Consider the following 13,678-nt stretch of genomic DNA (forward strand, 5'->3'; position numbering starts at 1 on the left):
TTTTAAGTATACCTCCTGTGGACTGGGGATTGTTCTAGAAGCTGAAAATGCAAGAAGGAGGATGACATCTCCCAAGGATGATAACACTGCCACATTAGGAGAACACGTTCATTACCTCTATTTTCAGATGGGGAATCGGAGGCATTCACTCAACGGGCAGGGGCGAGAAGAGAAGAAAACCCAGACGCACAAACAACCTAGCTGACCTTGACTGAGCACTGACTACATCCTGTGCCCTAACCTTTCCCCAGGAAACGGGGCAGGTAGTAGACGCCCTCTGCACCCTGAGCTAGGAGTGGCTCGAGATTTGCTGAGGTCACCCATCTGGCATGCGGCCAGGCGGTAATTCCAAGCCGACAGACTCCTGGCCCCTGGGCCGTGCCCGGTGCGTCACACATCAGGGACTCGAGAACAAGGCCGCCAGCCTCATACTACGATGACCGCTTGGTAACTGAGAAAACCGACACACAGAAAGAAACGGACACGGGGCGCGCCTGGGTGGCTCAGGGGGTCGCGTGTCCGATTTCGATTCAGGTCGTGATCTCGCAGTTATTCAGTTCAAGGCTACGCTCCTGCGGTCTGGAAATCCTCAACCTCTGGGCCGGGGGGGGGGGGGGGGGGGGGGGGGGGGGGCGGGTATGAGCATTCTGCGCGGGTTCAGGAGGAGGAGCCAAGCCGTCCACGCGATCCGGCGACATTGTTGCAACCCGGATGCTGAGCCGCGAGGCCCCATCCCCACTGTGTGGGTTTGGCGGCCGAGAGCAGCCCGCCGGACGCACCTGCCTCTCGGCCCCCCGGGCCCCACCCGCACCCCCTCCACCGCATTCTTGGCGGTTCCTAGACCAGGTTCCTCTTTCTGAAAAGCCTGAAGCGGGCCCTCCTCTCGAAGGCACGTGCACATCTCCCCAGCCCTGCTATTTGATTTTCCCAAACTGGACACACCTCCTCCCAGCTCCGGAACGTTCCTTCTAACCTTCCAGCCACCTCCTTGGGTAGAGAGAAGCGGAGAGGCCTAATTGGGGTGTTTATGATAGGCGGGAATATTACTGAGGCACTTAAGAGGTTATTAACAACTTTTATGAACCTCATTGTTTAAAAGCCTGCCATGCTTAATCATTTTAGCACCATTAAATCAGTATTAACAACAATCCTGCGACTTACGCTCCAAAATGTCACCATTTGATAACACTCATGAAATGCCGTGCCTTGCAAAATCTGGGCAAAACAGGTGAGCTCCCAGCTTCCCCCGCAGACACGTGTGCTCAGCTTGGCAGGCCCCGAATTTAAAGGGGGTGCTCCTCCTACCTGGGGGCTCAGACTCTGCTCCCCATCCTGCTGCCTCCCACACATTCACCCATCACTAGGGCACGTCTGGGATCCTGCTGGAGACCTTCCTGAAAAATCCCCCCCACCGAGCGCCCCGCTTGGAAGAACAAACATGCTGGGAGGTAAGGGAGGGGCCTGAGAACAATAGGGCACCCGCCCGAATCGAATTGTGCAAATCAAGACCCGTTTCTTTTTCATGCTTGCCCAACAACAGAGACGCTTGTCCAGTAAAAAGTGTTGCCTCTCTCCCCACGCCCAAGTCCCTGCTCTGCTCCCGGAAAGCTGTGTGACCTTGGGCAAGTGACTTCACTTCTCTGTGCCTTCATTGTCTCACTTGTAAAAAGGGCATCAGCCTAGCACCTCCCTTGATAGTCTTGTAAAATTAAGGGAGAGAATCGGCGTACTGAGCACAGTGCTTAGCACCTAGTTGATGCTCGATAAAGTCTATTACCTCTTAAATTCCAGGTAAGATTTTTAGCAGGTTGGGGTGTATCCTTGCAGAGTTTGGTGCACCCAGAAAATACATCTGCAGGCATGTCTCCCCAACTTTGGTTTTCATTGTCCTTTACAAAACTGCAACCATCCTATTTTATACGTCCCACATCTCCTCCCCGCTTTCGGTGCTTTTTCATGAGGCGGGAAGTCATGGAGAGCCTTCTACCTCAGGGTTTACTGATGGAGCAAACTTTTTCTGGAAAGGGTCAAATAGTAAATATTTTAGGCTTTGTGGGCCATCTGGTCTCTGTCGAACCTACTCCACCCTGCCATTGCAGCTGGAAAGCAGCCATAGACAATATGTAAACAAATGGCTGTGTTCCAATAAAACTTTATTGACAAAAGCAAGCCTTGGGCCACGGAGGGCCAGAGCACTACTCCAGCCCCACCCTGTGAAGAGCTCCCCGGCATCCCCGAGCAGCTAACTGTTACTCATTCAGGTCCCTCTTGCCGGGCATTTGGTGGTTTCCCAAATTTGACTTTGCAGATGATGCTTGTAGGTCTCACACCCAGGTCCCTGGGCCCCTGGGCCAGCGGATGCATTCCTCCCATTGGGATTGCCCGATGGTGGGGGAGGTGCCCCTCGAATGTTTCCAAGTCGTGCTCTGAATGCACGAGGCATACCCTTGTGCAAAGAGAAGGTGGAAAGGCACGTCGAGGGATCGGTTGCTCCCTCTCGGTTATTTTCTGGGCAAAGGCAGAAACGATTCTAGACACGTAACCTCCTCAAGTTCACCGAGCAAGGTGGAGGGGAGTGAGGAGAGTTTCACGAGCGGGAGCTCGGCCCCGGACTGATGGACACAGCCCCCACCCGTGTCCGCTGTGACCCGACTCTAACCCTCCTCCGCCGTCCGTGTCGTCTACACTGCCAGATTAGGGGACAGAGGTTTAGCGAGTGGACGGCAGAATACACTGAGTCATGGCCCGCACCTGTAGTCATATCTCCGTATAATTTATTTTAATTTTTAAGTGGTTGTCAAAGCGTAAACAGCAGGACCCTTCCCATACAAATCAGGACGACGGCATCTCTAGAATATTCGGAAGGCAGAGCGAACGCGGCCCACGTCCTTCAGTCAGGGCATAGCCTTGGGTATAGGACCATGTGGATTGGAAACCCAGCGCCATGAACTTGGACAAGCTGCTGACGTCTTGGGGCCTCGGGGTCGCCCGCCGCAAAGTGGTGACACTTAGAGAGTGTGCTTCCTCCTTCTCGAACTCATTTAGGTCTGGCCCGGCTCGGGCCCCGCACGGGCCGGATGCTCTCCCTGCACTCAGCTCCTTTCCCAAGGAGCCTCGTCACCTTGCTTCTCTGGCCTCCGCTCAGGGGTCTCATCCTCGGGCAGATCCTCCCAGACCTGCAAACCCAAAGCCCCTTTGGGCTCCTACCCCTTTCGGAGCCTCTTTCGGCCTCCCCAGGAGGACCCGGATCGGTGCAAACCCAAAGCCCCTTTGGGCTCCTACCCCTTTCGGAGCCTCTTTCCGCCTCCCCAGGAGGACCCGGATCGGGATCCGCGAAGGTCTGATGTCACGTGACGTCTGCCCGTTTACTCTCTCCTCCCCCCCACCCTCCCCCACTCACGACGGCCTCGATCAGTCTGTGAGGGGGCGGAGCCAGGATTCGAACCCAGCTCCTCCCACCAGAGTGGCTCTCTCCTCTGCCCCCGTATTTCACCTTCGTCCACCCTAAACGGGGTGACAGTGCCCAGGCCCCGGGCCTGTCCGAGCATCGGCTGAGTCTGTAAGGTTCGCGCAATGCCCTGCGCAGGGCCCGCAAAGAGTCAGCCGTTGCCGTGTTACCACCATCCTCTTCCCAGCTCAGGACTCCGCCCAGTAGCCCCAGGAGGCACCGTCCGGTGTGATTCCCATTTTATAGATGGGCAGACTGAGGCACAGAGAGGTTAAGAAACATGCCCCAGATACGACAGTTGGCGAGGCAAGGGCCTGGATTCGCCCTCACACCCTCGCCTCCTAACCCCCACGGGGCGCTGCCTCTTGGGTCCACCCTTTGAGGCAACAGGTGCTCCCGTGGGCGCCTATCCCAAGGCAAGAATCAGATGGTTACACACCGGGCAACGCGCAGGGGTGTTCTCCGCAGCATCACATATGAGCGATGAAACCTGGGAGCAACCTAAGTGTCCATCCACGGGGGGATTGCTCAAATAAGGAATAACGCAGCCAGCATGGATGCTCTGCCACCAGGAAAGACGGGGAGAGATCTATATTCATTAGCACGGGAAGCGCGACAGCTACGTGGAGAAAAGCAGCCACGAAGCAGCATTCTCAGTGTGATCTATTTTTGCTTCAATATATTGAAATATGCGTGTGTGTGTATTTTATATATACATATATATGTGTGTGTGTGTGTGTATATATATCCCCATGTGTGCAAATATGCATAGAAATGAGGCTAGAAGAAAAGGCATCAAAATGTTAAAAGTAGTGTTTCTGGGCAGTAAGATTCTGGATTCTTTCCACTCTCCGTCTCCTTATAATTTTCTGTTTTCTCTATTTTTTTCCCATGAGCATGTATTGCTTTTATAATTGGGGGCGAGTGGAGAAGTAAAAAAACGATTTGGCTATTTTCATTTTGAAAAAATGTACAACTTGCTTTCTAAAGCGCCTCACGATAAGTCACGGGCACCGCGCTGGAGTCTCAGATCTCCATCCAACCCTTCCTGATCGTGGCTGCACTTGTTCTGGGGGCCGGAGACCTCATGACTTAGCCAGCCAATCCTCTAGGGACGTCAAAGGGATGGGCTGTCACTCCCGCGATTCCTTGTGGATATGGCGGCGCTGACGGCCATCACTCCCCTGCTCACGTGCTGGTGTAAGACCCCGTGCTGCTGGCCCACTTGCTCTGGACGCTTGTTCTCCCCACTGTCTTTGAAGAAATAAATGGCCGAAAGTCTCAGAGCCCCGAGGGAATCGGTCCCATCAGCAGCCCGAGGGACCTTGGAAGCCCATGCTTTCCCAGCCCCACACCCTGATTTCGGATGAGACCGCAGCCCCAGCCCATGCTTTGATCTCAGCCAGCTGTGACGTAGGAGCAGAGAGGCCAGCTGAGTCACGCCTGGACCCCTGCCCCACAGAAACTGCGAGATACTGAATGTGTGTTGTTTTCAGCTGCGAAATTTCTGGTCACTTGTCGGACGACAATAGACAACTACAAGAGATTCATTCATTCATTCATTCATTCATCCAACGCAGCTCTGCTAAATAGGATTGCTAGATATCGCAAATGAAAAATCCAGGATCCCCAGTCATATTTGGATTTCAGTTAAACCATGAAGAATGTTGTAGTAGAAGCATGTCCTCTGCAATGTTTGGGACATACTTATGCTAATACGTTCTCCACTGTGTACCTGAAATTCAGATTCAGCCAGGCACCCTTTATTTCATCCGGCAACCCTCCTGCTGGATGGCATGGAAAAGATACAGAGCAGACAGCTGAGCATATCCTTACCTTCTGCTGGAAAAGCCTGGACAGCAAACCCTGGGGACACCCTGGAAACAGTCCTATAAGGCCAGCTTAGTAAAGATGGGAACCAAACCCCGAGTGCCTCTTTTGTAACCCCAGATCTCCAGCACCACATACCTGTCCCTGAATTGAAGCGTCCCCGCGTTTTGGCTCTCCTGGGCCAGCATATACCTAGGACGTGCCCCCGGGATTCCCCGCAAAGGACAGTGGGGGCTCTTCAGACTTGATGCTCTCCTGTCCTCATGGAAGCAAGCCGCCCCTTCCCAACAGCTTGGTTGGGGCTGGAGACTCTATGGTTCCTGGCACCAAGTTACAAAGGTGAGTGAGATACAGTTTTATCCCTCAAAGGGCTTATGGCCTAGTTGGGGACAAGCAGGAAGATGAGGGAGGGAGGGAGGGAGGGAGGGAGAAAGGGAGGGAGGAAGGGGGGGAGGAAGGAGGGGAAGGAAGGAAAGGGGAAGGAAAGAAGGAGGGAGGAAGGAAGGAAGGAAGGAAGGAAGGAAGGAAGGAAGGAAGGAAAAGGAAGGAAGGAAGGAAGGAAGGAAGGAAGGAAGGGGAAAGAAGGAAGGAAGGAAGGAAGAAAGGAAGGAGGAGGAAAGAAGGAAGGAAGGAAGGAAGAGGAAAGAAGGAAGGAAGAGGAAAGAAGGAAGGAAGGAAGGAAGGAAGGAAAGGTGGGAGGAAGGAAGGAAGGAAGGAAGGAAGGAAGGTAGGAAGGGAAGGTGGGAGGAAGGGGGAAGGAAGGAAGGAAGGGAGGGAAGGAGGACTGGATACAGGAATTGAGGAAAGGATTCCGAACCTGCACAAATGTTCACAGAAGCGTGGTTCCTAGTGGCCAAATACTGGAAACAGCCCGAATATTCCTCAACAGGAGGCCGGGTAACCAAACCGTGGCGTGTTCCCACCAGGGACTACTCCCCAGCAGTAAGGGAACAAATTGCGGACGTTCACAAGAACAGAGAGGAACGTTACAATCGTAGCATCGAGGGAAGAGGCTGGACGCACAAACAGGGTGTGTGGCAAAGTTCCAGAACCACCAGCTGGATCTGCGGGTTAGAAAAAACAGGGTGGGGGGCTGTCGCCGAATGGGAGGGAGTGACCCGAAGGGGCAGGGGGGGGGCGGGCGGGGGGGTCCAAGGTGCTGGTCATGTCCTGTTTTTCCATCAGGGTGACGCTGTGGTCACTTCGGGAAAATTCCCTCACCGGGTCACGTCTGATTTGTGCGCTTTTCTGCACATGTGTGTTATACCTCGATAAATAATCGCACGGTTTGAAAAACACACAAAACACCGAAGAGGTAGATTTATGAACAGGTGCGTGGCTAAGCGCGCTGGGGCATAGTCCTGCGGAAGAATGCTGCCCAGAAATAAGAAGCAATGAGCTGTTGCTACACACAACGACGCGCACAAATCTCAAAATAATTATGTCGAGCGAAAAAAAGCCGGAGCAAAAAAAAGCCCGTACTGTATGATTCCATTTATACAGAACTCTAGAAAATGCAAAGTAATCTATAGTGACAGAGGCAGATGAGTGGCTGCCTCGGGGGCGGGGGCGGGAGGCAGGTGACCAGGGGGCCCGGGGAACCTTCTAGCAGGCGAGGGAGGTGTTCAGTGTCACGACGGTGAGGACGGTCGCCAAGGTGTGTCCGAAGGTCAGGCATGATCATACCGTGAACCTCGACGCGCGTGGGTCCTTGGTTAAACGGTCACCCACGGGCGACCCCGGGCAGAGAACGGGAGAAAGTAGGGAGGCTTCTATAACTCAGGCCCCCACAATGTCTCCTAGGGAACAGCGCCTGACGCTGGCTGGGGACACCCACCTGCCTCTGCTCCTCTAGTGCCCGGAACACGCTGACAAGGTCTGTATTAACACTGCGCGCATTTTAGGTGAGGAAACTGAGGCCGGGGGGGGGGGGGTTAAGAACACGGGCTCCGGGGCAGGGATTTCCGACACGGAGTGATTGTTGCCCCCTCGTTAGGGTCGGCAGAGTTACAAGATGAAAATGCAGGACACCCCGTTCAATGTCAACAAATAGCTTTTGAAAAATGTTCATTTATTTATTTTGAGGCGGGGGGGGGGAGGAGAGGCAGAGAGACTCTGTCAGCGCAGAGTCTGACGTGGGGTTCGATCTCACGAACCTCGAGATCACGACGCGAGCCCGAAAGGAGAGTCGGACACTGAACAGACTGAGCCGCCTGGGGGCCCCAGAACAAGTCACTTTTTAATGTATGTCCCAAATATGGAACGGACGGGCGCACGCCAAAAATAAGGCACCGTGTACCTGAAGCCCAACTGTTAACGGGGGGTCCCGTACTGCACCAGGCGCCCCCACCCGGAGCAGACACGTAGGAGGTCGTGTGTGGAGGCCGCGGGGCTCGTCACAACTAGGAGACGTCGCCCCCGGCATCACGACAGCGCCCGCTGGACAGAGAGTTCCCCGGCCCCGAGTGACGACAGGGAGAACGCTCAGAAATCTTGACCTGGGGCCACACCTCGGGCCTTGAGGTTCTAGACCGACCCCGAAGAAGCCGGACGTGGGCTGGAGACCTAGGCCAGCTCACGCCTCACTGGGGAAGGCTCACAAACGAGGAGCACAGAGCCAACCGCCCCCGAAAAGAACGGGCTCATCGTCATGTGCCTGGGACACGTGTGTCTGATGGTCGCGTTTGTGGGGAGAGGGTGTAAAACGATACACGGGGGTCTAAAAATAAATAAATAACTGGAGAAGCCCGAATTAGCCGTCTGATGGTTTTAGCAGGGAGAGTGGGTACAGCTTGCTCCAAGCATCCCGGTTTCCTTGGATACGTTGGCCGAGCATTAGCTGGCTCAGGCCAAAAATAAAAGATTTTCGAGAAAGAAGCCGCAGGACGTTGCCGCCGCGGCTGGTAGCTCTCGCTGGGGCTCCGGGGACAGACGAGGGCTTGGCTGCCTCCGGTCGCAACGCAGTGCGGTGGGTCTGAGTTCAAATTCTGGCGCTCAGAGTAACCCCCTCCCCCCCCCCCCCCGGCCGTTTCAAGTGCCTTTTGAAACGTCCCCGAGCCTCCGAGAGGTCGCCTTCTCTGTCCGGCGAAAGGGAGGACGCCCCCCCACCCCCACCCCCACCCCGCAGAGCCGTACAGGGTGCCGGGCCCCCAGCAGGCACGGAGCCAGCCCAGCACCTGGCGGCTGCTTCCAGCGTGGCTAGAGGGGACGGCACAGGTGGCCAGCGTGCTGTGCGTGCAAACAGGCGCCCTCACACCCGTGCCCAGCGGGCACTCTGGATCAGTCGGAAGCCGCGGCTAGACCCTGGGCATGCGGAGTTTTAAGGCTCCCCAGGGGACTCCGGGGTGCGGTCAGGACTGAGATCCATTGTCTAGACCGGGCTGGGGGTCGGCAAACTTGGTCTGAAAGGGCCAGAGAGGAAATATTTTTGGTTGGTTGGGCCATAAGGTCTCTCGCAACTATTCACCTCTGCTGCGGCGGGCAAGCCACCATAGACGATGTGTGAACAATGAGCATGTGTGTGTTCGGATACAACTTTATGCACCCAGAACTTGCGTTTCATCTAGCTGTCGTGCGTCCTACGGTATTCTCCCTTTCGTCTTTTTCCAAAACTTAAAAACGTAAATGACCACTCTCAGCCCCCAGGCCTTTCATCCGTAGGTGTTGGGCTGGATTTGGCCACGGGCTGTGGATTGGCACCCCTGGTCTGGAAGAACCACGTTCCGTTTTAATTTAACTTTATTTCATTGAGCATCTACTATCCACCAGGCACTGTGCCTCATTCTGGGGTCGCAGCAGGAGACCTTATAAATAAGGACCTCATCCGGGTGGGTCCCCTGCTCTCTGGAAACCAGCCCCGCCGAGGGAGGCGAAAGGATCCCGTTTCAAAACAAGTGAAGTGCGATCGAGCCCGGGAAGCCTGCACGCTGCCCCCCACTTGGGGCTGGACTTGCCCCCCTCCTCCTGCAGCCGTCCCTTCACCCAGCCCAGACGGGTTTTCCGGAGCCCATCACAGAGTCCCCTCGTATTCTTTTTACTTTTAAGTTTATTTGTTTTTGAGGTGGGGGAGGGGCAGAGAGAGCGAGAGAGATAGAGAGGGAATCCCAAGCAGGCTCCGCACGGCCGGCGCAGAGCCCGACGTGGGGCTCGATCCCACAAACCGTGAGATCACAACCTGAGCCGAAATCGAGAGTCTGACGCTCCACCGACTAAGCCACTCAGGCGCCTGAGCTCCCTCATGCTTACATTTCTTTTTTTTTTTTATTATTATTTTTTAATGTTTATTATTTTTGAGACAGAGAGAGACAGAGAGCAAGCAGGGGAGGGGCAGAGAGAGAGGGAGGCACAGAATCCGAACAGGCTCCGGGCTCCGAGCTGTCAGCACAGAGCCCAACGTGGGGCTCGAAGTCACGAACCGTGAGATATGACCTGAGCCGAGGTCGGATGCTTAACCGACCGAGCCCCCCCCCCCCGCCCCAGGCGCCCCCTCCCCTTTTTTTCCTTTCTTTTTCAAGCTCCTTCATAGTCTCATTTATTTTCACGTTGGGACGTTTCGCTAACAAGCTGCATCCCCACCGGTACTTTTTGGGGCATCGTGTTGTTGCTGTTGTGGCCAGCCTTCCACCCCACGGCCGTTCCTTCTGGACAAACGTACTCGCTTCTCCTTCTCTCTCAACTCCTCTTCTCTGGATCGGGGTCCCGCGTTCCGAAGCCCCTGCGACGCGTGGGTCCTGGGATTGCCCTCGCGTGAAGCCAGGAGAGGGATGTTTCCAGCTCGCCTCATCTGGCTTCTCAATAACCCCCCCCTCCGGGGGGGGAACCCTTGCGGATCCCGCACAGCTGGTGAGGCTGAGGAAGGTGGAGAGAAGTGGGGTGACCCCCCCCTTTGATTCCGGGGCGACGGGCGGCAGACCGCGGGCACTCGCTGGCCCGGACCCGGGCTCGCGCTCTAGGGGCGTGGGCGACGTGACCTTGGCCAACGGCTCCTCCCACCCGTGCAGAGTTCGTGGGCCGCCCTCCTTCTCACGTGCCATCCGGGCACAGCTTGGAAGTCATGTCGTACCAGGAAGCACTCGTCACGGCAGCAAAGTTGAAAAGAGACTTCTCTGTGCCAGAGGGTCAGGCCCCCTCCCGGCGGGCCCGATTTCACAGCGGCCCGACGCCCGTGTCCTCCCAGGCCTGAGGCAGCGCCGGCCCCGAGTGGGACCTCGGTTCCCTCATCTGCAAAATGGAGCGATGACTGCTGCCCAGAGCCCTTCAGTGAGCGGACGAACGCGTCGCTGACACCGCGGCCCCTCCCCGGTGCGCGATGGGACGAGACAGGGTGCACGCAGCTCTCGAGACGGGCTCGCAAGTGGCCCTTACCGTGGCTGGGGTGATTCCTTGCACCCGTGTTACTATTACTGCTGCCGTCGCTGTTGTTGCCGTGATCCTTATCCCACCCCCCGCCCCAGTCCCGTCTTCTGATTCCAAATCCAGGTCCTTTTTTTTTTTTTTTTTTTTTCTAACGTTTATTTATTTTTTGAAACAGAGAGAGACAGAGCATGAACGGGGGAGGGGCAGAGAGAGAGGGAGACGCAGAATCGGAAGCAGGCTCCAGGCTCTGAGCCGTCAGCCCAGAGCCCGACGCGGGGCTCGAACCCACGGACCCGAGATCGTGACCTGAGCTGAAGTCGGACGCTCAACCGACTGAGCCACCCAGGCGCCCCCAGGTCCTTCTGTTAAAGGGGGAGAGCATCTGTTTTTTTGGTTTTTTTCTTTTTTTTTTTTAAATTCAGATTCAGGGGCACCCGGGTGGCTCAGTTGAGCGTCTGACTTTGGCTCAGGTCGTGATCTCAAGGTTCGTGAGTTCGGGCCCTGCGTCGGGCTGGCTGCTGTCAGTGCGGAGCTCGCTTCAGATCCTCTGTCCCCCCTCTCTGCCCCTCCCCCACTCGTGCTCGTGCACTCTCTCTATCTCTCTCTCAAAAATAAAATAAACATTTAAAAAATAAATAAATTCAGATTCAACATCAATTTTTTAAGTTTATTTATGTATTTTGAGAGAGAGAGAGAGCACAAGCAGTCAAGGGGCAGAGAGAGAGAGGGAGAGAGAGAATCCCAAGCAGGCTTCATGCTCAGGGTGGAGCCTGATGTGGGGCTCGATCCCACGACCCTGGGATGATGACCTGAGCCTCTATCAAGAGTCAGACGCTCAACTGAGCCATCCAGGTGCCCCAAGAGCATCCGTTTTCAAAATGCCACAGCCTGGATTCGAATCCTGCCTGTACCAACTGGGCCTACGACCCACCTTCCCGGGGCGTCAGATGCCACGTCTGTAAAATGGGGACAACAATGAGGTCCTGGGATTCTGGGATCCTGTGAAATAATTCAGGGAAAGACCTCAGAAAAGCGCTCAGCTCGGGAACCAGGCTGAGTTCACTGCGATTGCTGTAGGCCCAGGGCCGACCACAGACCCTGCTCTCTTCCCATGATGCCGTCGGCCCCCTTCCCTTCCTCCCTCCCTCCCAAGTCTTTGACCAAGTGATTTCAGGACCCACAGGTCAGAGTGACAGGCCACCCTTGGTCATGAACACGGAGGTGTTGACCCCCTTCGACAACAGCCAATTAAGACTTTTCCCAAAAGTGCCCAGACCCAGACCCTCCAGGAAATGAAGGAGGCCCAGTCCCTCTGCCCTGGGGGACCAGAGAAAAGGCTGCAGATAGTGAACCAGGAAAGCAGTTTGGCGGCCGACTGGATCTTCGCAGACCCTGGAGCCTCCCTGCACCACCGGGAGAGGCTGGTTCCAGCCAGAGAGGCCTACGTGGCCCTCCTGACCTCCGACACCTGTTTGCCGTCTCCCCACACGGGCTGCCCCAGGCACTCTGAACCCTGAGACAGCTTCAGAGAAGGCCAAAGTAAATAGCGCTCCGAACTGGGGACACGGTGACCTATGCCAGCAGAAAGCCAGTTTCTCTCCTTGGGGAGGAGGCCTCTGTCGCTGACACCTTCACCCAGCAGCTCCCCTGCGCCTTCTCTGTGCTGGGCCGGAAGCAGGGCTTCTAGGGCAGACCAGCCAGACAGGTCCCCGCCCCCCCCTTCTCAAGGTGGGGGGGGGGGGGGAAGGGATTCTACCAAGGGAAGGTGACATTTGTGCTGAGCCCTGAATGATAAGTGGTTGGCTGTCCGAAGACCATTCCAGGCAGAGGGAGCAGCAAGAGCAAAGGCCCTGGGGTGGGCTGGTCATGTCCCAGGCCGTGCCGCTTTGGGTACAGAGGAGGAGAAGCAGGAAGAAATCAGGCGGGCCGGGTGGCAGGTGGGGTACCGGCAGCCCATGCAGGGGTGTGGGCTTTAGTCAAAAGCAGTTGGGGGGGGGGGGGTGGTTAAAAATTGTACCGGCCTCTCCCGGGTGACTCTTCACCCGGTTCACCTGGGGGCGTTTGGCTGACAGGAGGCCTCGTCCGTCTCAGAGATTCAACCCGAGGCAACCCCGGTTTGCTTTTCAGTGGGCGAGAGGTGATCCTCTTGTCCTGGGTGAACAGGTTTGGAGTTTCCAGCTGCCCAGTCAGGCTTTGGGCAAGGAGGCAGGTGTGAGATTTGCAGCTCAGCCTGGAGCGCGTACGTGTGTGTTCGTCTGTTTCCCTGACAACTTCTGCGCTCAGAGGGATGAGCAGAGAAGCAGGGGGGCTCGGGCGTCCCTTGCGATCCCCGGGCTCTGTGCCTCAGGAGGTCAGGGACCGCATCTGTGCGGCTCACAACCAAATCAGCTGCGGCCCGAACACTGAACGAGCCAGTAGGACGAGGGAATGAGGAGTAAAGTCCTGGTAGACGCTGTGGCCGCCCTGGCTCGCTTCTTGGAAGAAAACTTACAGAGTGTTTCCTCGATTCTAAGAGGCAATCAACACGCCATGGATTCGGTAACGTTTCTGGGAAATTGAGCCCCGAACGAAGCGTGTCTCCCCACCGTCCCTGTTTCAGAAACCGAAGACCGTTAACTTCGGGGAACAGGAAGGTCCCGGGTTGAAGAGCGCGCCCCCCAAACTCAGGCCCGCCCGTAACCTCAGGATGTGACCATATTTGGAAATAGGGTCTTTCTCAGATGTCGTTAGTTAAGATGAGGTCACTCAGGATTTATGTGCGCATCCAAGGACTGGTGTCCTTATAAGGAGGCCAATGAGGACAGAGGTGGAGATCGGATGGGGCGTCTATAAGCCAAGGGACGCCCAAGGATTTCTGGCCACCCCAGAAGCGGGAGAGAGGCCTGGGGCCCCAGAAGGACCCAGCCCTGCTGACGTCCCGATGCTGGACTTCTGGCCTCCGAAATCTCTCTGATTTTGAGCTGCCCCAGAGATGAGAAGCAGACGTCTTGGGCTCGATTTTGCAAATTCTCCCCGCCCCGTTGCTCACGGTGGTTGCTGAGATTC

The sequence above is a fragment of the Panthera pardus genome, unplaced genomic scaffold (assembly GCF_024362965.1).
Source record: "Panthera pardus isolate Hobbes unplaced genomic scaffold, ASM2436296v1 HiC_scaffold_25, whole genome shotgun sequence".
In the NCBI taxonomy this organism is placed as follows: domain Eukaryota; kingdom Metazoa; phylum Chordata; class Mammalia; order Carnivora; family Felidae; genus Panthera; species Panthera pardus.